This window comes from Sorex fumeus, unplaced genomic scaffold, assembly GCF_029834395.1.
Source record: "Sorex fumeus unplaced genomic scaffold, SorFum_2.1 ptg000037l, whole genome shotgun sequence".
In the NCBI taxonomy this organism is placed as follows: Eukaryota; Metazoa; Chordata; class Mammalia; order Eulipotyphla; family Soricidae; genus Sorex; species Sorex fumeus.
In genome coordinates this window covers 20,729,715-20,756,636 of record NW_026606094.1, presented here as the reverse complement: position 1 = coordinate 20,756,636, position 26,922 = coordinate 20,729,715, and the positions used below count along the sequence as shown (strand labels likewise).

General features: G+C 35.6%; 2 protein-coding genes across 3 annotated transcripts in view; one reads left to right on the top strand and one right to left on the bottom strand.

Annotated features, from left to right (window-relative positions):
• The window catches only part of IMMP2L (inner mitochondrial membrane peptidase subunit 2), a 905,603-nt gene that overhangs the window by 458,306 nt on the left and 420,375 nt on the right, over positions 1-26,922 (bottom strand). The gene's annotated exons all lie outside the window — the stretch shown is intronic.
• Positions 9,113-26,922, top strand: part of LRRN3 (leucine rich repeat neuronal 3) — a 33,795-nt gene continuing 15,985 nt past the window's right edge. The window contains exon 1 of the mRNA XM_056118039.1: positions 9,113-9,697. The gene's annotated coding sequence lies outside the window, so the exon portion shown is untranslated. The remainder of the gene's footprint in view (positions 9,698-26,922) is intronic.

The window sequence follows — 26,922 nt, the reverse complement described above, 5'->3', positions numbered from 1 at the left end:
GCAGAAAATATACGGAGAAAGGGCACCCAAGAATCAGCACCTTCCACCCTACTAGCACTGTGGTTACTGATGCTTTGCTAAAGAAAACCATTAAGTGTGTGCTTAAAACATGCCTCTCTAAGTCTCATTTGATAACATCTATATTTAGCAGAGTGAGATGTTCAAACCTCTAGCTTAGCCGTAAGATATGACTTCCAACACTGAAGTTGGTTGTCATTGTTGGTTGTGATGTTGAATTTAACATCACACACTTCAAATATTATCTAAAGTAACCTAACCACTAAATATATCTGTAAAAGAAGAAAGAGCATCTGTCTACATATTAAGTGTTTGAAATAAAGAGATGTGGTAAATGCAGCTGCCTAGTGAAACTTAAACATAATAAATATCTAATATAAATATATATTATATATTCATGGCAACGGTCATGGTCCTCCGTTGTTCATGGATTTGCTCGAGCGGGCCCAGTAACGTCTCCATCATGAGACTTGTTACTGTGTTTGGCATATTGAATACGTCATGGGTAGCTTGCCAGGCTCTGCCATGCAGGTGAGATCCTCTCGGTAGCTTGCCGGGCTCTCCAAGAGGGGCGGAGGAATCGAACTCGGGTTGGCCATGTTGGCTGCATGTAAGGCAAACACCCTACCTCTGTGCTATCGCTACTATATAAAATATAACATATACTATTTATAATACAGATATATCTGACATAAAATGTTTTAAATGGGATAACAGGATGGAAACAACAGAGATAAGCATATGGTCCATTTAAGTTAGTCAGAGATCTCCCTCCACCTGGGTGCAGTCGACTTTTCCAAATTGGTGCTAAGAGAAAGGAACAGTCTCTTTGGTGGTAAAACTTCAAGTCCTTTGACATGGGAATTGTTGGAAGCCATGCTTATGGACATGAGAACAAAGAAGTCTACAGTATGTGAAAATAAATCCAATATATCAAGAGAAAAGCAAACAGGAGCAAACAAAAAAAATCTTCTGACAACAGATCAAGGGTAATCAATTCTATAACAAATTTCTCTATGGTTTAAATTGCCCCTTTCTACAAAGTATCGCACATAAGATTATACATTACCCTTGCCATAATGTCACTTTTCAATTTGAACTAGTTGTAAGTTTGAGCTAATTTAAAAAGCAGGTGTCTCTCTGGCAGCTAAGGGTATCCTAATTAATACACACATTCTTAGTATAGGTAGCTACTTACAAACTTAAAGGGGACTGGCAGGAATCTTGGCTGTTATTCTCTTTTCATAATTCCTTGAATGCATTTTTAGAATGCTCTAGATATACCTAGAGGTCAATGAAAGGTATAGAGAGACAAAACCCAAATTTTATGAGGAAAAGTTTGCATATTCATCCATATGCATTTGACTTAATTTAAGCATGCCTTATATTAGTCAGAACTCCCCTTTTCAATTCCCTGAATCAGAAACTAGCACATGAATAGGCTAAATCCAGGAAAAATCTAGCTTGTATGATGTAAACACAGTGAGAATAAATGTAGGGGTAACTTTCAAAAGTAAATATGTATTCAGTGCCCAGTTTATGTCCAACATTACCTCTGTTTGATCATCTACTCAACCCATTTGTAAATATAGATATAAGAACAAAAGATTTTAAAGTTCTAGGGGCTAGAGAAGGGAGTTCTACAAGAATATATGTAGGATTATAAAATAGAGCTAACGACAGTTTTAAGACGTGAAGTTCCAAGTTCAGAGGTGAAATCAAAGCAGGTATTAGTGACAAGATTTTCCCATCTTTTCTGTCTTCTTTACTAGCAGTAGCAAGTATCTTTCTCTCTTCAAAACATATTCCCCGCTAGAAGGAATAACTCTGTGAATAGTCATAAAAGATTATAAGAAGAAATTTAGCTCTGGGCCTCTTGCACTCTCCATCAATGAAGGAAGAGAACTGAAGAATGGTAACAGTCCTCTTTGTTCAAACATCTAGTAGAAGGTAAGGAAACATGACATGAAATATTCATGAAAATTTTAATGATCCTTTAATGTTGAGATGGTGGAATATAACTCAATACCTAATATTTTACTGACAAAAAGTTTGATTTTTTTCTTGCTCAGAAATCACTGCATTGATCTCTTCTTTGGATATAAACTGATCAGTTTCATTTATTTGCCTCTGCAAAAGAAAGCATATAAAAGCCTGAAAATAGTAACAGATTTTGCCTAAGAATACTGCATCAAGAGCAATATGTTATATCTATCTCATTGCTTATTTATTTTTGACTACATCTTGGTTGTGTTATGGGACCTGATTTTGCCTAGAATTCTATATGAATCATGTAATTACATGAATGCAATGATAGTAAATAAATCCAATTCAAAGAAGATGACAGGAGAAAGTGATCGTAAAGAAAAAGGCCAGATCAAGAGCCACATTACATTTTATGATAATTAACAGTTCTCTTATGAATAGCCTCTTATACAATGGAAGCAATAATCTAACAAAATGTATTCTATGATGGGCAGGGCCTTACAATTTTGTAAATAATTTCCGATTTTACTCAAAATTGGAAAATCAACATGTAGAAATTGCAAGTTACTCTTTCACTCATTCAATGATATTAAATAATTTCTTAATGTGTAAAAATTCTATTGAAAATATAAAGGAAATAAACATAATTTTTGCCTTCAAAGTTGCTTACTATCAAATAAATAAATCAAAATTCAAAATACAAGCTGGAATAAGACAATGTAAAATAATAAAAGGTAATATATAATAATATATAATATAAAAATAGAAGGTAAATGCTATAAAATAAGGGAAATATCTTCATTGAGATGCACTCTTTCTTTTGCTCTTCTTTCTTCCTTTTTTTTCTGTTGTGGGCCACATCTAGCTATGCTTAAAGTTTACCGAGCAGTGCTGGGAGATTATATGTGGTGCAAGTAATAGAACTAGGATCAACCTCTTACAAGACAAGCACCTAAAGACCTATAGTAGTTCTCCAGCCCTATACAGTTTTTGAACGGGGATGGTTAAATGAGACTGCTCATTAAATAGTCTTCTTAGATTATTGGATACAAGTTGATAGTTAACAGATGTTGATCTACTTTAATTAATGCATTCTAGATAGAACTGAATAATAATTTAAGGTTATACATTTCAATAAACAAGACAAGTCCAGTCATTGAATGAAAATTCTACTTATAAGTACAGTTTAAAATTTTAAATAATTATTTAATATTATAAAACAATTTATATTAACTACAGAAAGATTGAGAAATATAAAAAATTAAAACAACATTATTTTATCAGAGGTAATTACTGCTAAATATCCTCTTTTGATAAACTTCATTTTAGTTATCTCTGTGCAAAATACAAACTAACTATTGGGCTATTGTCTATCTACTGCTATATTTTCACAAATACTTAATTGTTTTATTTATTCAGTTGACTGGAGAAGAAGTAAAAAATAAACGTGAATTTTCTTTGGGGGAGACAAATAATGCACTGAAAGAAAGAAAAATGAGGAAAAATGGATTTACAGAGATAGTTAAAGAGAAAGAATGGAAAGAGAAAGGATCTGGGATGAGACAAACAAGAGATAAAGGGACTTTCTCCTTTATTTTCAATATCTTTCTCTTTTCAATTTCCTTGAATAGTATAAATTATTTTGGCTCTTCAACTGAAGTCATATCTATCATTAAAAATTAAAACATTGGCTGGGGGTGGGCTCAGATGTGAGACACGTGACACTTATTTGAGGCCTCCAGATTTAATCATTAACACCATCAAAACATAAAATTAAACCTACACCTAAATGGAGACTTCATTTCCCCCTCTATCTCTATTCTCCCAAATCCTTTGCAAAACTAATGTAAGAAATGCTTCGATGGAACTTGCTTTATTTAAACTTTATTAAATCATCCACTTGGCATGTAGCCCCCAAGTGCTGCCTGCAGTGATCCCTGAGTCAGGAATAATCCCTGAGTACCACCAGAAGTGCCCGTCCCCATGAAAATGTAGCAATACGTAAAAATGACATGAGCTCAAACTAACAAACTATTGCACAGCTAAAGAAACCATCACCAAGGGCTGTCCACAGTGCAGTGTCAGAACACCTGTCTTTCTGACAGGAGACCATGAGGTCTATCCCCAGCACTTCCCCCACATGACCCTGGCAATGTTACTATTTAAGATTTCTGGAATTGCAAGTGCGTAGTCTCGGTATACCATAAGGAAGAGTCCGTGAATACTGCAACCAAGTGTGTAATGGTCTTTGAGTACTACAACCAAAATCTATACGAACATCATAATTAAAAGACACAATCCCTGGAAAGCACTTACAACTGAAATGTGCAAGCACCATAAAATTGTGGGATCACCACAAACAAACATGTATGACCACTGCTCAACAATCACAGCAACAAAGGGAAAGAAGAAAATGGTGTTAATTATAGAAGCATATAAAAATAGAAATTATTATTGGAACAGAAAAACCTATTAAGTTGAAGAAAATAATACAAATCATACATTTTACAAAGTGCTATTATCCAAGATAAATAATGTTCTCATAAAAGTCAACAACAGAGAGAAACACACCCATCAATAGATAGACCAAAGGAATAGACAACTCACCAAAGAAGATATACAGATGCCAGCAGGAGGATGAAAAATTTTAATATCACTTATTATCAGGTAAGTGCAAAACAAAACACCAATGAAATACCTCAATCTTATAAAAATGGCCTCTATTCAAAAATGCAAAAAACAAGAGCTGGCAGGAATGTGGAAGAAAACATACCCTCATTTATAGGAATATAAAATAGTCCAGATTCTAGGAAAAAGAGTATGGAGATATCTCAACATCCTAAAACTTTATCTATGAAAACACAGAGTGATTCAACTCACAAGTATCTGAAGAACAAAAACACAGATCCAAAACAATTACATACACATGCACGCTCATTATAGCACCACTTAAAACTGAAAAGATATGTAAACAACCTAAGTGTCCAGTAAGTAATTCAGGTTAAGATGTGGACGATTTACACAATGCTATTCCACTTAGTTATATACAAGATTATCTTTTTGCAACATAGAGACGGAACTAGCAGGGTTCATGCCAAGGGAAATAAATCAGAGGAAAAAAGAACAAAGATAGAACGACATAACGTAACTCATAGGTAGGATATAGTGAAGCAACACAAAGAAAGATACAGCCAAAGGAGAGCAAATTCTTCAAGGGAACCTAGAACTGCAATTACTAGAAGGAGCAGGAAGAAGTGTATCTTATGGGGGAAAGGAGGGCCAGTGGACTGTGGTGGCAAGAAACTGGTGGTGAATAAGGTAATGAATATGGTCACTATCACTGTCACTGTCCTCCCGTTGTTTATCGATTTTGCTCAAGCGGGCCCAGTAACATTGTGAAACTTGTTACTTTGCTTGGTATATCGAATACCTCACGGATAGCTTGCCAGGCTTTGCTGTGTGGATGAGATACTCTCGGTAGCTTAAAAGTGTTCCTAAATTGAATGGTCTTATAGAATGTCTGCACTCATTTGTGGAATAGAAAGATACATAATGGGAGACTAACACCCAAGAATAGATAGGGAAGGGACCACCAAGTAAAGGATGCTTAGAGGGCTGGCTCAGGACCGAGGATGCCTGCTGAAAGTAGACTATGGACCAAACAATATGGCTACTTAATACCTGTATTGCAAACCATACGCCCAAAAGAAGAGAGAGAAAAGGGAATGTGCCTGACACAGAGGTGGGGGGGGTGTGTGTGGGAGGGACATTGGGAACATTGGTGGTAGAGAATGGGCACTGGAAGAGGAATGGGTACCCAGATCAGTGCAATGTAATAACAATGTAAAATCAGTGCAATGTAGTAACAATGTAATAACAAAAGTTTCAATGTAATAACAAAAGTTTCTAAGTTTCTAAGTGATTCATTATTATCTTTTTAATGAATGGACTTGTAAGATAGGTTGACTCAATTTAAAAAAAAATATGGAGGTGGGAAAAATATAGAGGTAGTAGATGGAGGTGAGGAGGGGAGAGGCCAGAATTCTTGCTCTTTCTGACCTATGAGCTAGTAGACAAGTCTTTTGATCATCTACCACTCAGGGCATTAGAAGTCTGATCTTTGTTTTTTTTATTTGATGAGCATTTGCAATTGTACTAATCAAAAAGTCCTGAAATTGTTTCCCATACATTCCTTCCCTTTCACTGTTGTTGGGGTGAGGTGACTAAGGAACACAAGTTTAGCCACTGTGCCTACATACATGGTTTGGTCCATGGAGCAAACACACCTACTGTGAATGGAGAATTCCAATGGCAGTGTTGTTGGATCCTACTTTGTATGTGGGGTACTACAGGGGGTCAAACTTGGGGTTCAACCAAATCACTGAGCAAAATCTCTGGCCCCTAGCCTTATATATTATACATATATTGTGTATATATATATATATATATATATATATATATTTGCTTTTGGGGGTGGGGTCGCACATGGCAATACAGAGGGCTTACTCCTGGCTCTGCACTCAAGAACTATTCCTGGTGGTGCTCGAGGGACCATATGGGATTCTGGGAATCAAACCCGGGTTGGCCACATGCAAGGCAAACGCCCTACCCACTGTACCATTGTTCCAGCCCCTAGCCTTAAAATTTTTATTCCATTACAATTAATATCTTTGTTTGCTACTTCAATATATTGATGAAATAATAGGAAATTTATTTGGAGAAGTAACTTTCATTTTTCCAGTAAATGACTAACCTCAAATGGCCAAAACACAGCGATTCTACTGAGAAGGAAACAATAGTTAAGTAAAATCCTCTTCCGTCTTTTCCTTTAAAGCTAAAATTGTTTTCTCTCTCACACTGAAATCTTACTTCCAATGTTCTTCAATATCAAATCTATAAAAATTATAATAAAATCTTTTGAAGTTTTAATGTGTCTACAACAAAGGACTATTGTAAGGAAAGTAATCTAATCTCCAAAATACCTTAGAAGGTAACTATTTAGCTTTAAAAAAAACTGTATAATGCAATGTAAAGTAGCATTAGAAATATTCCTCGATTCTCATTAAATTAAAATTTAAGAATTTTCTTTGATTTCTAAAGAGGCCAAAACATAGGTATGTTAGCTTTATTTATAAACCAAGGAAGAATTTTAATCATATATCTGATTATCACCACTTACCTTCATTATAAGAACATTATAATTTGTTTTGATTACTGGGTTTGTCAATTATACAGTCAATATCAATCAACCAAAATTAAATGCTTAAGAACTCATTGGTATAAAACTAAAATTGCTTTTTCAAATAATTATAAAATTTTAATATATTTCTTCCACATGTAGAAATAAATCTTACTAAGACTGAAATGAATCAGAATAAGCAAGAAATTGAAGTAAGTAAAATTGAGGGGAGAATTTTAAGTGTGATCATTGACAGTATATTGAGTATATTAAATTATATGCAAACACACTTCATCACAACACCCTCAGACCATGACGAAAAATCCCTAACATTTACAGTTAAACTGAGAATAATTTGAAAAGAATAAAACAGGGGCTACAGCGATAGCACAGCGGGTAGGTTGTTTGCCTTGCATGCGGCTGACCCGGGTTCGATTACCAGCATCCCATATGGTCCCTTGAGCACTGCCAGAAGTGATTCCTGAGTGCAAAGCCAAGAGTAACCCCTTCCTGAGCATCGCCAGGTGTGACCCAAAAAGAAAAAAAAAAGAATAAAACATCATAATAACATCCTCAAATAAGTGTTATTAAACTAATAAAGAGGTCACTTTTGTCTGGAACTTATCAAATTTTCATAAGCCATTTGAATTAATTTTTGTAGAAGGAAAATACAGTACACTTAGGAACTTTTAAAATAGAACTACATAGTTAACATATTTTGTTGTTAGAAATAAGTTGCTTGTCTAATAAATTCTTTGCATTACTATAAGAAGTGCAGAATACTGATCTATGTTATTTTAATTAAAATAAACAAACAGGAACAGTTATAGCTACACTCCCCCTGACTTTCAAGTGGTAAATCTATTAACATGAAAATGTCATTTCTTTTTAGTCCACTAGAGGGCATCGCTTTAAAAGTAGGGCTGGAGTTATGAATCCAGCTTGATTTCTTTTGACCTATTGATAAATTAATCTTCATCTTCTGTTCTTTTCAAAAAGATCTGTCTCTAGAATATTAATTTTAAAAACTTAATATTTTAAAAACTTTTTATAAAACATCATAATAACATCCTTAACATATTTTAAAAACTTCTATTTACTTACAAGTGTTCTTTCAAATATATACATTGCTCTACTTTTTTACATTTCATTTCCAAATGCTTTACATATGCTGTACTGCAGTATATTTTCCTGGTAAATATAAATTAAAAGTATACAATCTTACAGCCTAATAGCTTTGATGGTTTACTAAAATTGAAGTATTGTCCCAGAGGAGTGATATATACATCACACTCACACACACACACACACACACACACACACACACACACACACACACACACCCATTCATATATGGTTGGCAGATTAATTGCATCACATAAGGAGAAGTGAACATAATTGGGAAAACATATTTTTAAAAATATCCCTTCATATGCCAATGTTGTAAATTACAGAGAAGCAAATATATAATTTTCTTTAAAAATCTGGTCATCCAAGATTTTTTTTTAAATGTCACTGGTTTTGTTTCAAGTGTTATTGAATAGCAAGTACATGTATTAAGTAGACCTATATAAAATGAAACGTAATTCAAAATAGTTACAGGCTGCTTTTAAATCGTACTATTGGTGAACTTTATAAGGAGGGAGTAGAAGTCTGTGCATCCCTCTGAGGTGTTTCAAATATCGGGGAAACTTTATCTGTAGCGTGTCTTGCTATTTCCAAAAGCAGGGGTTGGGGGACAAACTGTGAAACTTGTTTTAAAAATCCTCTCTATATCCTCTCCCTTAAAAAGAAAAAAGAGGGAAGGGAGGGAAAGAGAGAGGGAAAAGAAAGGGAGGAGGGAGGAACGGAGGAAGGAAGGAAGGAAGGAAGGAAGGAAGGAAGGAAGGAAGGAAGGAAGGAAGGAAGGAAGGAAGGAAGGAAGGAAGGAAGGAAGACAGACCTATGAAAATATGCAAGCCTGTTTCATTTATTTGTATCCTAAGCAGCAGTGTCATAGAACAGACAGGTTGTTTCAGCCAACCAGACGGGAGCAGCTGCGAGTGTTACATCTTGGCAGTCCGAAGCGATTGGCTCCTCTCTGGGGAGTGGAGGGTGTTCAGTTATTAATGACCGCTGAGCAGGCAGCACCATGTCAGTGTGACAACTGATCGGGTGAACGATGCACCACTAACCACCATGGAAACAAGGAGAAATAAAGCTAGCTCGCCGGATCTCTCTTCATTGGATTGAGAGCCTCAGCCTGCGACTGAGAGAGTTCCGGGAGAAAAAGAAGGAATCCCACGGCCGTCTCGTGCCTGCCTTTACATTTTAAAATGCAAAGCTAAGCTTGCTTGCGTGTGTGCATATCTATAGTACACATTCGTGTATACTTGATTACACACACACACACACATATGCACCTATTTCCACCCAGGCAAGAGCACAACCATGTGATTATCGCAACTAAGGGACTGAGGGATCCAGCAGGCAGAGACACAGAAGGAGGTGTTCCACAGAAACTGCTTTTGCAAGGTAAGTTTCAAATATGCATTTCAGCATTTCAATTAAAATAGATTCTAGTTCTTTTTCGGTTGGCATTCATTTTTTTTTTTCTTTAATCTCTAAATGCTCCTTTGATGTTTTTTTTTTTTTCGGTATGAATTGTAAGAGCATTTGTTTGTTTCCCTTTTACTTTGGAGAAGAAATTCAAAGGCAAAAGCCCTCTGGCTCTGTGTATGCTGAGCTGTGTTTGTGGGATTCTCCAACATGCATTTTACTAGCTTGAATGCCCATCAGAGGATGTGAGTGGGAGAGAAAAAGGCAGTGTTAGTGGGGGAGGAGAGAGAGGAGGGATAGAGAGGAGAGAAGGGGACAGTGGGAGAGAAGAGGAAAGGAGAAGGGGGTGGGGGGGGCAGGAATTTTCCTCTTTCTTCACGTTGTTTGTGATGAAAAACCAGACCCCTACATGATTCTGTGTTTTGCGACCAAGCCCCCAAATGAGGCGTTCTCTTCGTTTCTCATCTGGTGGATGGAGATTAAGGCAAATGCTGCTCTATGACAAGCGATTAAGCCACTAAACAGAGCGGTGGAATGAGCATATCACAAACAGTTATTGAATTTCTGCCAGAGTACATCTCACAGATTGGGGTAAATGACTTCTCTTTAATAATAACCCCTCTCTGGTCTGAAGGGACAGTGCAAACGTCTGATTGCTAATGCAGGTGGACCCCACACACGCTAGGTAACAGGATCCCATGAACCAGAAGAGTTCTATGCTTCTTTGGTAATTAACAGGATCACAGCAGGATGGTTTTAAAGTACACTTCCTTTTTAAGAAGACTGTTCAAATCAACTACTGCATTCCTTTTGCTGCTATTGGGCTAGATGGCTTAATTTGCCTGTAATTTATTCATTTTTAACAATATGTCCTTGTTTCCATGCTTCTAATGTTAGGGAGAGTAGCTACGAAAATTAGTAGAATCTTCCTTATTCAGTGAAAAGGAAGTAAGATGAAAAAGAAAAAAAGGGAAGAAGGACTCAAAATCTCCACCTAGAAAATAGTGTGGTGGTTGTAAAAATATTACTCACATCTTACATTTCTCCTGTTTAGTTTCAGAAGCAGTGCCTTTGAGAAAGAATAACTCAGTAAACTATGTTCATGCATGTAGCAATGATTCATGGACTACAGTATGGGTTAATTTACACTTTCAGTATCGTAAAAGGAAATACTTAGCTAATAGACGACATAAACTGAGAATATTTTTGAAAAGATTCACCATACCTTTTAATAGGTCCTTTAAAGACACTGAAATGAACCTAGTATTTACATTTCATTCTCTGGAGCTCTCTTTTCTTTCTTTAGTTCAGCTAGCCACATAGTTAATGGAGTCTGTTTCTTCTTTCAAACTGTATGTTATTTTCCTCACCCCTGTGATTTTGGAGTTATTATTTGTTTCCTAGTTTATAATAGCCTAAAGCAAAAGACAATGACTAGTCACTTAGATCCTGCTACTTTCCCATAAATATATTTTTAAATGAGTCATTTTACAATAGGTAATGTAAGTAGTCAATTAATTTCAGCAACCTTTGTAAAAGATGACAATAAGGCAGCCCTGACAATATGCCACTCGCTTCGATTTTCCCTCTGTAAAATGAACAAGTTTAAGAAGAGGTTTCCTGCTCAGAGTGAAAAATGAACCATGCTGAAGCATTAGCTTGCAATATTGGCAAGCTTGCTCTCTCTGCCTCAAACGCCACATGCAATCTATAGAAAAAACAAAATGATTTATTACAAAGAAGAAAAGGTGTTTTATTTCCTTTCCTTCTTTTCATTAAAGGTGCTGCTTTTGTCACAGCACAGAAATCTGGTATTTTTCAGACACCTCCTAAGTTCTAACCAAGCGGAAAAGCTTGCAGTAGATATTCAACCTCCCGATTCCTAACTCCTGTATAATGTAGCATTGCAGTATTGATTTCAGTTTCTCGTAGACCTTTTCCAGGGAAACTTTTTATACCAAACATATACGATCTTAAACCCTACCCAGACTATCTTAAAATTGCAATCAATGCTATCTAAGAAGAGAGGATTCACTCTCTAACCTAAGTAAAGCTCAAATACATATTTTGTGGATTACAGAGATCAATAATGTGCCCACATGAGTCTGAGAAATACAGTCACCCCAGGCCCCTGCTATAGTCATTCAGCGTATGCTGGTGAGTTTAGTGATCTGATCTGCATCTATCAATGCCAGATAATGGACATACAGTATGCCTGAAAGACTTAGCCACAGTCTCCTCCAATCATGTAGCTATAACAGAAATAATAGCTTTCTGGCAAGACAAGCTTCACAGGACCATCTTTTCAGGGTGTTGCTTGTTACAGGGGACACACTGAGTTTGAATGCTGATGAGTAGGTGGAATTTTTCTTTGACTCTTGTTGTTGCTGTGAATGGCTTTAACAAACAGTGTCACCAGCTTTCTAGACCAGCAAATTAGGGATTTATATAACAAAAAAAGGTGATAAGCTTATGATTCATTAGCAGTACTTCATTATTTCTTTGCTCTGTTTCATACCTACTGCTTTTTTTTGGCTATAAATGTATTTGATGTTTTATATCTCCTCTTGAAATTTTTCTGATGTAGAATTCCTATGTAATGTTGCTGCACTGTAAAATTTCTTGGAAAGGAACTAAGTTGGTAAGAAAGATTTTTATAATGAGTTTTGAAAACACTCCTGCAAGTATACTGTTACTACTTAATTAGCAGCCTCTAAAGATGGTCATAGATAAGGTATGTGTTTGGGGAATATGAAAGAGATCAACAAAAAAAAATAGAGAAGCAAAAAAAAAAAATAAGTCTCTGTGTCTAGTCTCAGTATCCCAAAAGAATAATTTATAATAATGTAGCTCTAGTCCATCTGGAGGCAGTCAGCTAAAATGTTTCAGGTAGAGCTGACTCTGACACTTTGGTCACTCATGGATCACTCCTTGGTACATAAAACTAAGGAAAGCAGGTAAACACGAGACAGTAAATCAGCACATCTTGTCAACAGCACTGTCAAAGATACAGCTTTCTGATACTGGCTTAGCAAGGGATGCTTGGAAAGGCTTCACCATTTAGCATCTCAATATAGGTCCTGTGCAGAGCTTAGTGGCTTGCTTCCTGCCTCTCTTCTGATAAAGTGGTATCTTGCTAGATACCCAGAAGTAGGATCTGATTATCAATATTCCCCAAGCCACAAATGAAAAAGAAATCAAAACCTAATATCAAGAAAGTAGGTGATGCCAGAGGAGAGAAAAGTAGCAGGATGAACTCAAAGTGCTTTTTTAACTTGACCTGGAAGTTGATCTCCAGGATGCTCTTTAGAGGTCATTAACACAAGATGCAAAGATAAAATACTGACCCTCATTATTTGTAGGGAAGAACCGTGAACCATGCTGGGTGACCTGTATTTCATAATTTTCAAGATTGTTTGCTATAATGTTCAGTTATCTCTAGGTCATAATAAGTTATTTTTTTAAAAAAATTATTAATAATATTATTACACAGCTTCAGGATAGGGAATAAAGAAAGATGTTATTATATAATAATAGAATTTTATATTTGAAGAGGATCTTTAATAGCTAATATAATATGCTCATTTTGCTGTAAAGAAACTGAGACTCAGAGGGTTTAATGTCTTTGCCCCAAATCACATAACTCTTTACTGAAGGCTTAGGAAAGAAACCCTTAGAGCATTACCTTCATAATTTCATTAAAATTGCCTTTTTTGGAGCAAGCGAGATAGTATACCAGGTAAGTCACTAACCTTGATGCAGTCAACCCAGGTTTAGCCCCAGCATCTCATATGGTCCCTGAGAGCTCCAGGAGTGATTCCTGAGTATAGATCCAGGAATAACCCCTGAGCATTGCAAAAACTAAAAGAAAAATAATCCTTCTTACTCTTAGTTTTTCAAAAACAGTATTTTTTAAATGAAAGCTCATAGATATATAAGGGGAAAAAACTTAAGAAAATGTTCATCCAAATAATCAAGTACTTTATAATCAAAGCAGACATTCAACAACATAGGTGATAACTATTTATGCATGCAACACTCAAATATTTCAAGTCCACATTTCATCTTTTGAATAAAGAATACTATTCCTGTAGTCAGAAAATTGGAGTTTTACAGTTTTTCAAACATCTGAATAATACTAATAACCTTCAACTATAGAATTTAGCTACTGATCACTACAACTTTTAGAAATCCTAAAAAGTCCTCCATCTCGCCTTTTTGTTAAACTGAGTTTCACTAAAACACTTTAAAGCTCTTAGATGCACCCCTTTTTATTTTTTTTTTACTTTTGAGCCACACACAGCAGTATTCAGGGGTTACTCCTAGCTCTGTACTCAGGAATCACTCTTGGTCGGCTCAGGGGACCACATATGGGATGCTGGGGATCAAACCCAGGACCATCACAGGCAAAGTAAGCATACTACCAATTGTACTATTGCCCCAGCCTATTTTGTTTCCTTTCGGGGTCCAAACCCACCTGTGCTCAAAGCTTATTCCTGGCTCTGCATTCAGTGATTACTCCTGGTGGGAACTAGGATGCTGGGGATCAAACTTGGGTAGACCATGTGCAAGGCAAGTGCTTACCTGGTGTACTACCTCTCCTACATGCATTCTTTTTTCAGAATCAAGCTTTGCTCAAGAAATTTGCTTGCATATAAGTATACAGCAAGAAGATATATAAAATTCCATGTATCTTCCTGGAAAATAGTGAAGCTCTCTCAAAATAGCAATCCCTATTCCCTTTTCAATCTCCCTCATTTTATTTTCCAAAATTAAAGTAAAAGAGCCACTGGATACAATGACAAATCTCCTTAATTTCACAGCCCTATTTTTTTCTCTCAAATTTGACCATATTTAATGCAGTCTCCAAATTTTGCTTAAAAAGAATAGTGCTTAACGAACTCAGATCTTTTGGGAAGTAAAGGACCTAAACAATAATAAGCCATAGACATTTATTAGAACTCCATTTGCTACTATGATGAACATCATCTATCCTCCATCTTCCTTCAGTCTTCCTTCCCCATCCTTCTACTGTGCCAGGGGTCAAAGCTAGTGCCTCACACAGGCATAGCGAGGCCTTTACCACTGAATGACAGCAGGTACATATGCCTTTTCTTTTAACTAAGATATAACTAAAAATTAATGGTATCATGATTACTAATAAAACTGAAATCATACCATTATAGTAATTGTAGCTGTACCACATAGTAATTCTATATCTGTAGATACACATCTCATCTTTCATAATATGAGAGGGGCTTCTGTGTGATGTGAGATGTGTCACCATCAGGAAATTAATATGGAAGACATAGCGTCTTTTGGTTCCAAAGATGGGGACAACACTGTTTGTAAAAACTGACACTTTGTGAACTCTCAGTAAATATCTCTCCCCCTTTGCTTGAATCCCACTGTAAATCTGCCCCTTCAAGTTCTGTGTTCTTTATATGATGCCACACTCTATCTGGATAAATTTTTGAAACTAAAAACCTATACTATTTATTTTTAATTACAATTAACAGTATGTTTGAGTTAAATGAGATAAGCACAAAGACATCCATTCTTGGAGAAAAAGACTGCATGCTGCTCTACCTACTCATCCATATGTGTGTCTACCAGCAATAACAATTTGATAAATAATTTATTGAAATAAAGAAAAAACCCTAGAACACATGTTCTAAATGTTGCCATATCAAGCTTTATTTCCAGAAATGGAAGCATTTTGTAGATAATCAGCTTCTCTGTCCAGGATAGAGTGCAAACATCACCATTTTGCTATGTTTACAACAAAAAGGCCCACAAACTCCCCAGAGGCCACTGCCAAACCCACGGAATCAATTAAAGGCTTAGTAGCAACAGGCAGCACTTTCTATTTCCAAAGAGCCTTAAAGCTCTGGGACTTGATTCCCTCAGGAAGGTGAGATGAGGCAGCATTTCTTCACTCCTATATAGAAGGAACCTTAGGAATGAACTGAAGGGTGTTCTTTCCCTTGGACTGAGATTGCCTGGTACCACAGCTGCAGGCTAAGAAATAGAGTCCAGGAAGTGCAGGACTAGTAGCACTTTCCAAAAGAATGACTCAAGATTGGTGATTCTGATTAAAGAAAATACTTAAGAAATCTCATTTCCGGTGTGATAAAGAGAATTGGTTGGGGCTTTTAATAGATTTTTCTCAAAAATTAAAAAGTCAAATTTACAAAATGATTATAAAGAAACAAACACAAATATTTTAGCAGAATCATTCCACTAAAAAAAAAGTTTGCTCTTTATCTTCTTGTCTCATGACACTTGGAAAGGCCAAGGCACTTAAATTATGTTGTCAACGAATTTCTGCTTTTGTTTTGTTAAGTAAAGAAAAAAACGAATAAAAACTTCTAAAAACAGTATAAAACAACTCATGCTTTCAGCAATATAACTCAATAGGCCTTACACCACAATATTTTCCTTATCCCTATCTTCTTTGCTCAAGATATACTGGGTTTCACACTGTTTGCTAATAGTTTCTCTCGACTCTACATTTCAGTTTCTTAAAATAATAGTTACTCAGAAACACCACATACTGAATACCACCTTTCGAGGGTATTGGGCTTCTATAGAATATATAGGAACACAAAGGTTTTTATTGAATTTTCAATAGCTGCAAGAGGTAATTTCAATATACAGGTAGACAGATCACATTATAATCTCTATACAGGCCAGTGGGTTAATGGTCTAATATCTCATATGCCTGAGGCATTGAGGGAAAAAAAGAAAAAAAAGCACAATAGACCACTGAAGAAAAAGTACAATCAGATAAAAAGATAAAATGCTACTGCCATATATGGAAAAGATATATTTTAAGTACATATAAATCTTGGGCTTTTAATTTCTTATAATTCTTAATGGAAAAATATGTATAATGAAATTATAACTTATGGAATTAGTTGTAATCATCAAACAAGTCAATTCTTGTGTGAATAAATGAAATTACTATACAAAAATTCATAGTTATTTCTCTTGCTCATCCATTTTTTTTAAAAAAAAACAAAAACGCTATGGTGATCAAAGAGTATTACAAGGTTATATTTAGCTAACGTTTTAAAAGTCAGTGAGGCATTTGCCAAACTACCATTTCCTTAATCAGTTACTTTACTTTTAACAAGCAAGCAAATTTCATGTAATTATCAAAGCCTCATTTTTCATTCACCTATAAATTGTGTCACAACACATTGCTGTTGGACAAAATGGCCAAGGAAGTGAGGAATTAAATTTTTATGACATAAAATAACATAAAAAGAGGCCTTACAACTTCAAATTACATGTTCTCTCTTAGATCTAATCATTCATTGGCTAAGGAAATCAGATTTATTGTACACAAGCATTTTTTGTGGTACCAAACAATGTGCTAAACACTTTACATATATTTTCACACTGAATCTTCAAAATAATCATCTGACCAAAACTAAAATTAACTACATTTTGTAAGTGAGGAAAATTAGGTTTGGAGGATTGCTCAGCTTCTCTTATTTCCTTTTGTTATGCCCAGTCAATCAATCCACCCTAGAACAGATTTCCCTGGATGTGTTTCTCCTCTCCTTGTCCGACCAACATATAAGCATACATAATATAAATCATTTTGTATGGACACAGTAAGAAATACTTTGAGCTTATAGAATTGTTCTCCTAGGGCCATCTCGATCTCAGACTGCAGTGCTCAGGCCAGATATCTTTCTTATTCTTAGCAGCAGGGTCCTAGTCTCGTCGTTACTTTTGGATCATGACAGCATTTGCCTATGATCAAACTCTTAACCTATAGTTGAGAATCATGGCACCTTGGCCTGAGCCATCACGATGCCAGGGTAGCACATAACTTATCGGCTTGCCCTGGTTCCATCCAGTCCGACGTCCGGACCCTACTTTTGGGGTGCTACGAAGTGAGGGCAACTGTGGCTTAAATTGAGAAAGCAGATGCCCCGGAGTGAATAATATTCAAAGCCAATTAAATCCGAAGTTATAAAGCATAATATTGTCTTCCTGTATCTATACAAAAAGGACATTGCATTAAACTATTCAAAAGACATAAGGAGAGAAGAAAGGCAATATTAATTTACAGTACAGCTTCAGTGTCTAAGAAGAATGAGACCTTACACATTGGTTGGGTAAAAGAGCACAAAGAAGTAGTTACAGACAAACAAAGTAATGGAAGTGACTTGGGAACACTGTGATGGGTGCAACCTGATAAACCTAAGCTCCTTGTACTCCAACAGAGGATAAAGGAAACTTGTGTCAACTAATTATCATGGAATAGGAAAAGGAATCTTGATTGGTTTGTGAAGAATATGCCTTTGCATAGGAATCAACGCTACCTCTTGTGAGTACCTCCTAAATGCAGCTAGTCAACACTGCTTTGCAGGATTTAGATCTCTATCAAAATTTAATTACTCTATATATCATTTCGTACTATGAATTCTGCAAATAATAGGATTTAATCTCTTTGCAGTATTCATACTTTGTTTCCAAGAGGAGTGATGATTTACTTATTTATATTTGAGTATAACTATGCAGTTGATTGAGTTAGTGATTTTTTGCAGTTCAGTTCATAACCAAACCTGTGAACTAGCAGCTTATAATCTTCTTCCAAGTAGAATTCAACATGATTCTTTACCTGAGGTCATGCAGTGCAATAACTGACACAAATGAAAAATGCAAAGCTCAGCTTATAGGCTTCAATTCTCATTGTTTGTGATAGTCTTTTCATAGATTCCATTCTAATTTGTGAATTTTTTCTTTTCTCATGCATTCTCTTTTAAGCAGGGAGGCAAAAAAAAATCTGAATAGCATTTTACAACTAATGTGATCATACATTTTCAAAGAAATTTATCAACTCCACCCCCATCCCCAACACTAATAAGCACATAGCTCTCCGAAGTTAACTGATGGAGGTTATAATTCAATTTTCAAACTACACCCACTGAATCCCACCTAAAACTTCAGCCGAGGTGTTCTATACCAGCTATTGGCAAAATCCGAGCATATCTTCATGAGTGACCTAAAATGCTATCAGAGGAGTCCTTCAACTTGACCCTCATATATAGGAAAAAGCTGACTGTGAGTTTAAGGACAAAATGTTTCTGAGAATTGCTTCAATTATTAGGGCATAGCTTAGAGAGCCCAGGTCCATATACATTTTCTTTTCAGTAAAAAGTTTTCTTTGAATTGTAAGTAGTTGACTGAAGAGTAAAATTAAAGTTTGAGTTGATAAAAGATTAAAATATTTGTGCAACATCAAAACCCTCACTCAGTACAAGAAACATATAAAGAAATATAAAACACAAAGGTAAGCTTTTGCATTATTTTCTCCCTCCACTTCTTAGTTCCTATATAGGATTCAAGAGGAGAGGGCTGGGCAGTAGGTCAAAAGGTTCAAATCCCAGTGCCACAAAGTACCCAGAGCTTGCCCAAAGTAGTACCCAGAGCCTGTCCAGAGTACACAAAGCCTATCTCAGAAAAAAAAAAATCAAAAGAATAGAGGAGAAAGGGACATTGGCCAACATTATTCAACACGTAACACTTCCTGGACCTGGTTAGCTTCTTTATACTCTGTCTCACCTAACATCAAAGCTCACAAGAAAATAGACTTAATGTTGAAAATTTGCCCAATTTCCCATTATGGCAAGTTCCTTATTTACACTATAAATGCCTGACTCCACATCCTATTTCTACTGTATTTCTAAGAATAAGTATACTTTCTCTACAGAAAGCATTTTATTATTTATGGAGAAACAACAATAGGCTCTTAGAGTTTTAAGTTTTAAGCAACTCAGCAAATATAATAAGTTCTTTTTCTATTAATTGATGGTGCAGTTTTATTTTTTTCTTCTATCCATTCTCACATACCACTGAAAGTACTGGTATATTGTGTTTAATTATGTCAGTTTCTTCTACTTCATTTGATAGAGACTTCTGTTAATTTTGAAAGGTGAAATATTTTAAGGTAATCTACCATGTCATAATTTATTTATATAAATCATATCATGGTAATTAATGACAAAGGATATATCCATCTAAATGAATACAACACGATACTAACAATTAATGATGTGTGTATAAAGAGCAAGAGAACTAAATCTACCCACCTACTTAACTGTATATCTAGGTAAAACTTTTCATCTCAAAAGGTATCATTCTACCAAGATTTTCAAAGGAGCCATATTCCAAAGCATTGCTAAACACATTTTACTAAAACATATACATGTATATCTTTGTATATTTTACTTCTTTTAAACATAACATAAGGCTTACTAAGGTATTTATTTGGTTATATACACTATAATCACTTGGCCGAATATTTTCATCCTAGAATCTCAGAATTTTTTAGGGACATCTATAAATTTCTATGGATTAGATTTTAGAATTAGTGATTAATAGTAAGTTTAGTAAGTATTAGTAAGTAATTTAGTAAGTATTATGTATTTTAATGAGAAAAATTGCTTGAAGCTATGAAAAATACACAGGCACATGCATTCAAACAGTAGAAAAACTTAGTATTTATCCAAAGAGAAGAGTAATAGTAGGATATGGCCTAATAGTGTGAGTGACTAATAGTGGGATCTTACTGAGATTTAAGTGGATGTTTCTAATGAATATGCTTGTGAGATTTTGATAATAACCATTCTATTTCTACTGTCCACTCTCTATAGGCTTAACTCTTAATTTATCTAGGTAAAGTGGTATAGTTTCTAACAAAAATGGATGAAATGTTGTATCTCACATGCTCACAAACTATCATATTCAAATGCTATACTGCATTCTTTGCAGACTCGACTGATATTCCCCCAGAAACTGCAATGGACATAATTAATGAATGAATTTAACACTGCCTTCTGACTTTCCTTCAAGAGTCATTGACTGATATAAGGACTTATTGGTGTAACAAAATAGTGGAACTGAGAAATTTTACAGATATTAAGTCATTTACTGAAAGTGACCTTAAAACATTAATGCACAACTGAAAGCAGAAACTAAGCGATTCAACCCCTTCCCTGTAGTCATTTCATACCAGGTTGACTAAAAAGGAAGGACTGTAAAAGTTTGGACACTATGCTCTGATCAAGTCATTCCTTTCATTTCATAACAGCACTATGACTGAATGATCCCAAACTCAGTCCTGAAATCCACCTGTGAAGGGCCTGCATTTGTAGAATCTCTTAGTTGTTGGAGTCTGGCAGATGTCCAATTTACTATCATGCAGTTACTTTTCAAGATGCCTCCTCAGAGTGGCATTTTATTGACAGTATTGTGTTGCTGCTGGTCTGCATTAAGCATGTTAATTACTTGGGACTGGGGTTTTGAATTTGTGCCCTAAACTGATTTTAGCTAATGGACTGTTTTGCTTCATTTTTAAATCAAGGTAAACATGAAAAAGAGAGAATGAGACATCATTTTTTTAAAACTTGTGGAAACCCACAAATAAAAAGAAAAAAAAAGTCAATACAATTTATGGAAAAACAAAGACTTAATCGTACAATTTGCTGTGCTACCTCATTAAAAATTTCTACTCCTCTTGGGCATTTGATCCCAAATTTAAAAGGCTGTGAAATCACTGTATGCCAATTCTTTGGAGGGATCTAAGCTGCAAAATAAACACAAAGTAATTATAATCTTTGAAATTATAACGTCTAACAAACTTAATTTTTACTTTCATAAAAATCTCATTGTAAGCTTCCTCCCAGAATGCATAGTACAAAATAATGAGCATTCAAATCTTGAATTGCTAAAGTAAAATTTTTAAATTGCTAACAATAACAATCTTCTTTAAGACCATGGTGTATATTTATCATAATAACTCCATATAGCTTTCATTTTCTCTAATTTGAAATATTCTCCTTATAAGTAATAATAAGTCAAATTAAATTTTAGCAAACGTAGATGTTTTCAAAAAAAGGATGTAACCATATTTCAAGAAATTATAACCCCCGATTCCATCATTGCCCCCCCAAAAGTATTATTTTTTAGGATGTGTGTGTATGTGTGCATGTGTGTGTTTTGGGGAAACACCTGGCAATACTCAGGTGTTACACATGGCTCTGCAATCAGGAGTCACCTCACACCTGGTGACAGTCCAGGGACCATCCAGTTTGTGGGAGACTAAACCCGGGTTAGTCACGCGAAAAGGAAGCATCTTACCTGTTGTGCTATCACTCTAGCCCCTAATGTTGTACAGTTTTAGTTACTAGTTGTACTTCTCTTTCTCTATTTCTATGCCAACCTAATACAAGCATGTAAAACACATTCATTCACTTTTGCATATATAAGTACATGGCTTTGTTTAATACTTGTCAGCTGCAAATAATTCTTATAGATTTATAAATATTTCCATTAAGTCTAGCCAGACTTACTTTTACCTGGTTTCCTCTAACTTTTCTTTTTACAAGATACATCACATAACTGAAATGATAAATATTAAGGCACATTTCATTTTATTTTTGGTTTTTGGGTCACACCTGGCAATAATCAGAGGTTACCCCTCGCTCTGCAATCAGGAATTATTTACAGTATTGCTCAGAATACCATATGGGATTCTGGGGATCAAGCCTGGTGGACATGAGCAAGGCAAGCATTAAAGCACATTTTAAATTATTCTCATAAATATAACTGAAAAAAAAATCAAATAGGCAAGCAAGATTCTATAACTTTTTTTTTAGGGGGGGTGGAGTCAGCAAGTGGTTTAAGCTACACTCAGAGGTGCTCAAGACTTACTCCTGGCTCTGCATTCAGGTATCATTCCTGGGAGGACTCAGAGACTATATATGGTGCCAAGGATTGAAAATGGGTCAGCTGATGCAAGTGATAGCACAGCCTCACCCACTGTGCTATCACTCTGGCCCCTCAATTTCTATAGTGTTTCAATAAATTGGGAATCAAATGCCATTCAAGTAAATCTATTCTCCTCCACTATTTCTCCTGATTTCAGTTCTCTATCTCTAAATTAAGTTTAAGATATAAAATATTCTCAAAGCTGTAACTGTTCATTACAATTTTATTGACATGATTACAATGATTTTGGAGCAATAGTAAGACCTTTTTCATACTAAGAACTTTCAAAAACATATTATTGGTATACAACACTACAAAAATTTAGAAGTATATCACTCAATGTATCTATCACCAAAGTTCTACGACCATCCCAGTATTAAAAGACCCCTTTAGTTATTCTTCCTACTCCTCCCCCTCCCATTTCTATATGGAAATCGCTATAGTTTTCTAAAGAACTTCCTTATTTATTTTACTCAATATAATCATATTGCATTTCATATTTAAGAACCATAATGCATCTTTTAAAACACATTTATTTTGTTCTTGAGCCACATTTTAGGGGGCTACACCTAGCATCAGTCAGGGATTATTCCCAGCCCTGAACTCAAAGGATCACTCCAAGCAGTGCTCAAGGAACCATATAGGGTGTTTGGGATGGAACTGAGATCAGATGCAAATATTGCAAACACCTTACCAGCTATTACTCCATTAGGGCCACATCTGGTGATTCTCAGGAACCATTTCTTTCTCTGATTAGGAGTGACCCCTGGCATTGATGACTCATGGCAGGGCTCAGGGTGTTGGGGCATGTATGGATCTAGGAATTTGAACCAGAGTTGGCGTCATTACCCTTTGTACTATCTCTCTTGACACCTTACGCACTGTTTTTTTTTTTAAATCAAAACATCTTTTGGAGATAAACAACCACCTTTTAACTGATGATAAACTAAGCTGACATTAGAAAAGAAAACCAGAGTCCATATTTGATCCTTTAATCACTGAACGGTCCTAACTGAACATCAGTCTGAGTGTGTAGGGAGTAAGACAATAAAATCAAGTATTATGAACTGATCATTGATGAAATCTTGAGGTTAACAGTGAGACAAAGTGGGAACACAGATAAAGTGATATTTAATTCTCATTTCCCAAGATTTACGCTGTTCATATGTCAGTATGGACAATCTTTTTGAAAGCCAATTTTTCTAGAGAAATTATTACTCCTTCTATGAAAAGACTCTTTCTTTATCTCCTTCTCTATATTCCTCCCTTATCTAATTTTTATTTGTATTTCCATTCTTTTCTACATACACATACTTATAAGCTTTGTTCAAAGCCTGAGGTAGTTTTAGCATTGTAGCACTGTCTTCCCATTGTTCATTGATTTGATTGAGCAGGCACCAGTAACGTCTTCATTGTGAGACTTGTTGTTACTGTTTTTGGCATATCAAATACGCCACGGGGAGCTTGCCAGGCTCTGCTGTGCAGGCAGGATACTCTCAGTAGCTTGCCGGACTCTCCATGATGGACGGAGGAATCAAACCCAGGTCAGCCATGTGCAAAGCAAATGCCCTACCCACTGTGCTATTGCTCCAGCCCAAGGTAGTTTTACAGAGCTGAAAATGATGAAACTCCCCACGGAAGTAAGACAAAAGTCATACAATTTTCCTTTTACTCTGTGTCCTATTTCACAAACATCTAGTTCTCCTTACCACAATTCAACATTGTTAAAGAATTTTTTTAAATTTTTTTGGTTTTCTATTTATATTAACCTAATACTACCTTTCTACTGAATAGTAGTCTCTCACTGCTGCTAGTGCCCCAAGTTTACATATTTTGAGTATCCTTATGTAGTCTGTTGAATAATACAATCACATCCAATGCTGCTGATAGCAGTTTATAAAGTTAGGGCAGAAGATAATGCCTGTGAACTACTCAGCAGAATTGCACCAATAGTTTAATTCATCTTTCTCATCTTTTTGCTTTTTGGAACAAAAGCTAAAAAAGATATTTGAATGTATGGAAAAGAGAGATTGTTAGCAGGGATGAAAAATGTGGAGAAGTAGCAGGGGAAAGAGCATAACTATTCTAGTAAACTGTAAGTTATATTTCTTTTAAATTAAAAATATACATGAAAGTACCCAGGCTCTCATTTCATTGGAACTAAGACAAAACTCTTCAAAACAAGAATCACATATTGTGGAAGACTGGAAAACAAAGAAAAAAAATAAATAGAAGATAGTCACATACACAAAAGATGACAAAAAATAAAGGAAAAGGAAGAGAAAAAGAGCTGTGTGAATTGTATCCAAAATGTGAATACCCTTGCAGAAAATAGAGAGCAAAAAACATGAATATAGATTTCCAAAAGCTCCCAGTGTGGAGCTATATAGAAATAGAAATTCTAAGCAAAGGAATAATGGAAGCAATGATGTACTCATCTCTGTAGATGTAAAGCATATGTTTCCAAATAAAATAATCAAAACCTTTGAAAATAAAAAAACAAATTCAACTAACTTATGTATCAATGTGCTAAAAAAATAGCAATACAGTTGCCAAACAACCAGTTACTCTAAGTAAGATCATGTTTATTCGTCGATTGCCTCGAGCAGGCCCCAGTAACGTCTCCTTCATCCTAGCCCTGAGATTATATTCAAGGCTCCTTAGGAGAATGAGACCCATCATTGTTACTGGTATTTGGCATATTGGGTACGACACAGGGAGTTTGCCAGACTCTGCCGTGTGGGCAGGTCACATTCGGGAGCCTGCCAGTTTGTCAAAGTAGGAATGAGATGCCATAATAAAAAATGCGGCCGCGCGGTTCCAGGATCTGGTTTTTATAGTCTCTGAGTCTTGGCCGCTGATGGGATTACACGGCACCAGGGGGCCAGTTGGTGGGTGTGACCCCCGCCTACTGGAATTTGGAGGAGCTGGGTGGAGGATGCTCGACTCCAATCCGAGTAGGCTTGGAGATCTCGGCCCCGGAACCCACGTGGCTTTGTTCCTCTGCCGATCTTTTTTATAATTTGGAATATTTGAAGTCAACATCAATTACAAAGCAAAGACCAGCAGTTTCGACTTTGGAAGAAATAAGGGGTTTTCTACGGCAATGGTTGTAGAGCCTTGGATCAAAGATGTTCAAGTAGAACAAAAAGTCAGAATAAATTAAAGTCTGGACCTCTCTTTTCCCTTAAATTTTGCAGCTAAAGAATACCAATCCATGACAACATGTTGAAAGAGAACAAAACTACCACAATGTTCAAATTGATCAAATAAGAGCACATATGTTACCACCTTCCATGACAACAGCAAAAACTGACAATTACATTTGTTTTGCTCCTTTATTCTGCAAATCACAGAAATGGGGTGCTATGTCAACTTCCATGTTATTTGTCTTACAGAAGAAAAACAATCAGGAAAGAAAAACCCTTAAAGTGCATTTTGGGGCGCAGATACAATTAAGGCTTAATAAGTCGGCATAGCTCCTGTCATTGATAATATGCTTTTAAATATTTTATGCTCTCAATGTATGTAAACAGCAAAAATACATGGAAACATTAAAATAGGTATAAACTGCGTTTATATACAGAAACATAAAAGAGAACAGACACATGTCACACTGGTATGTGGTAGGGTCATTGGCTTTTATAGCACCCACACATTTATATTTAACAACTCTTTAACTCCACTAATCTAGTGTCAAATACACGTTGGAAGTCAGAGTTTGACTTAAAGCATCAGCAAGGAAAAGTTTATCTTTTCTGAACCCCAAACAGGAGCAAGGTGCAAACAGAAGATTAGTAATTTTCTTGGAAGCACATTTTCAATATCAGAGTAACATAATCCAGTCTGTTCACAAAGATACCATGAAGAATATTAAACATTACTAACATCTAACTGCACTAGAAGAAAAAATTGAATAAAATTTTATTCATGAGGAATTTTTTTATTTAGTAACATTAACTGTATTCTTTATGAATTGCTTTAGAAAAATGCTCATTCCTTACTGCTCATTTGGAACTTAAAGGGATGAAGACAAATATGTCAAACACACAAGACCCTGAACACAGAGCAATAAAAAGCTCAAGCAATCCTTACTCAATGGCAGGTATGATAACTTACTAACTCTAAAAATACTAATCTAATCTTGGAAGGGCAACTCTGTTTGAAAGTGTTCAGTTATCCATCTTTGCAAGAGTAGAAGTCTTCTCTCTCTGAAGCTCATTGATTGTGAGAAAGTTTTCTAAGGAAGTCGGTCTACTTAAAAAACAAACCAACAAAATAAAACAGATGTGTCACCCACAACCATCAAAGCTACAATTAAAACCCTTTCTGTTGCTGTTCACTAGCATATATTTCAGTGAACGAGTCACTATTTTGAGGGTGAGGCTTCGTGAGGTATGGCTAGTAAA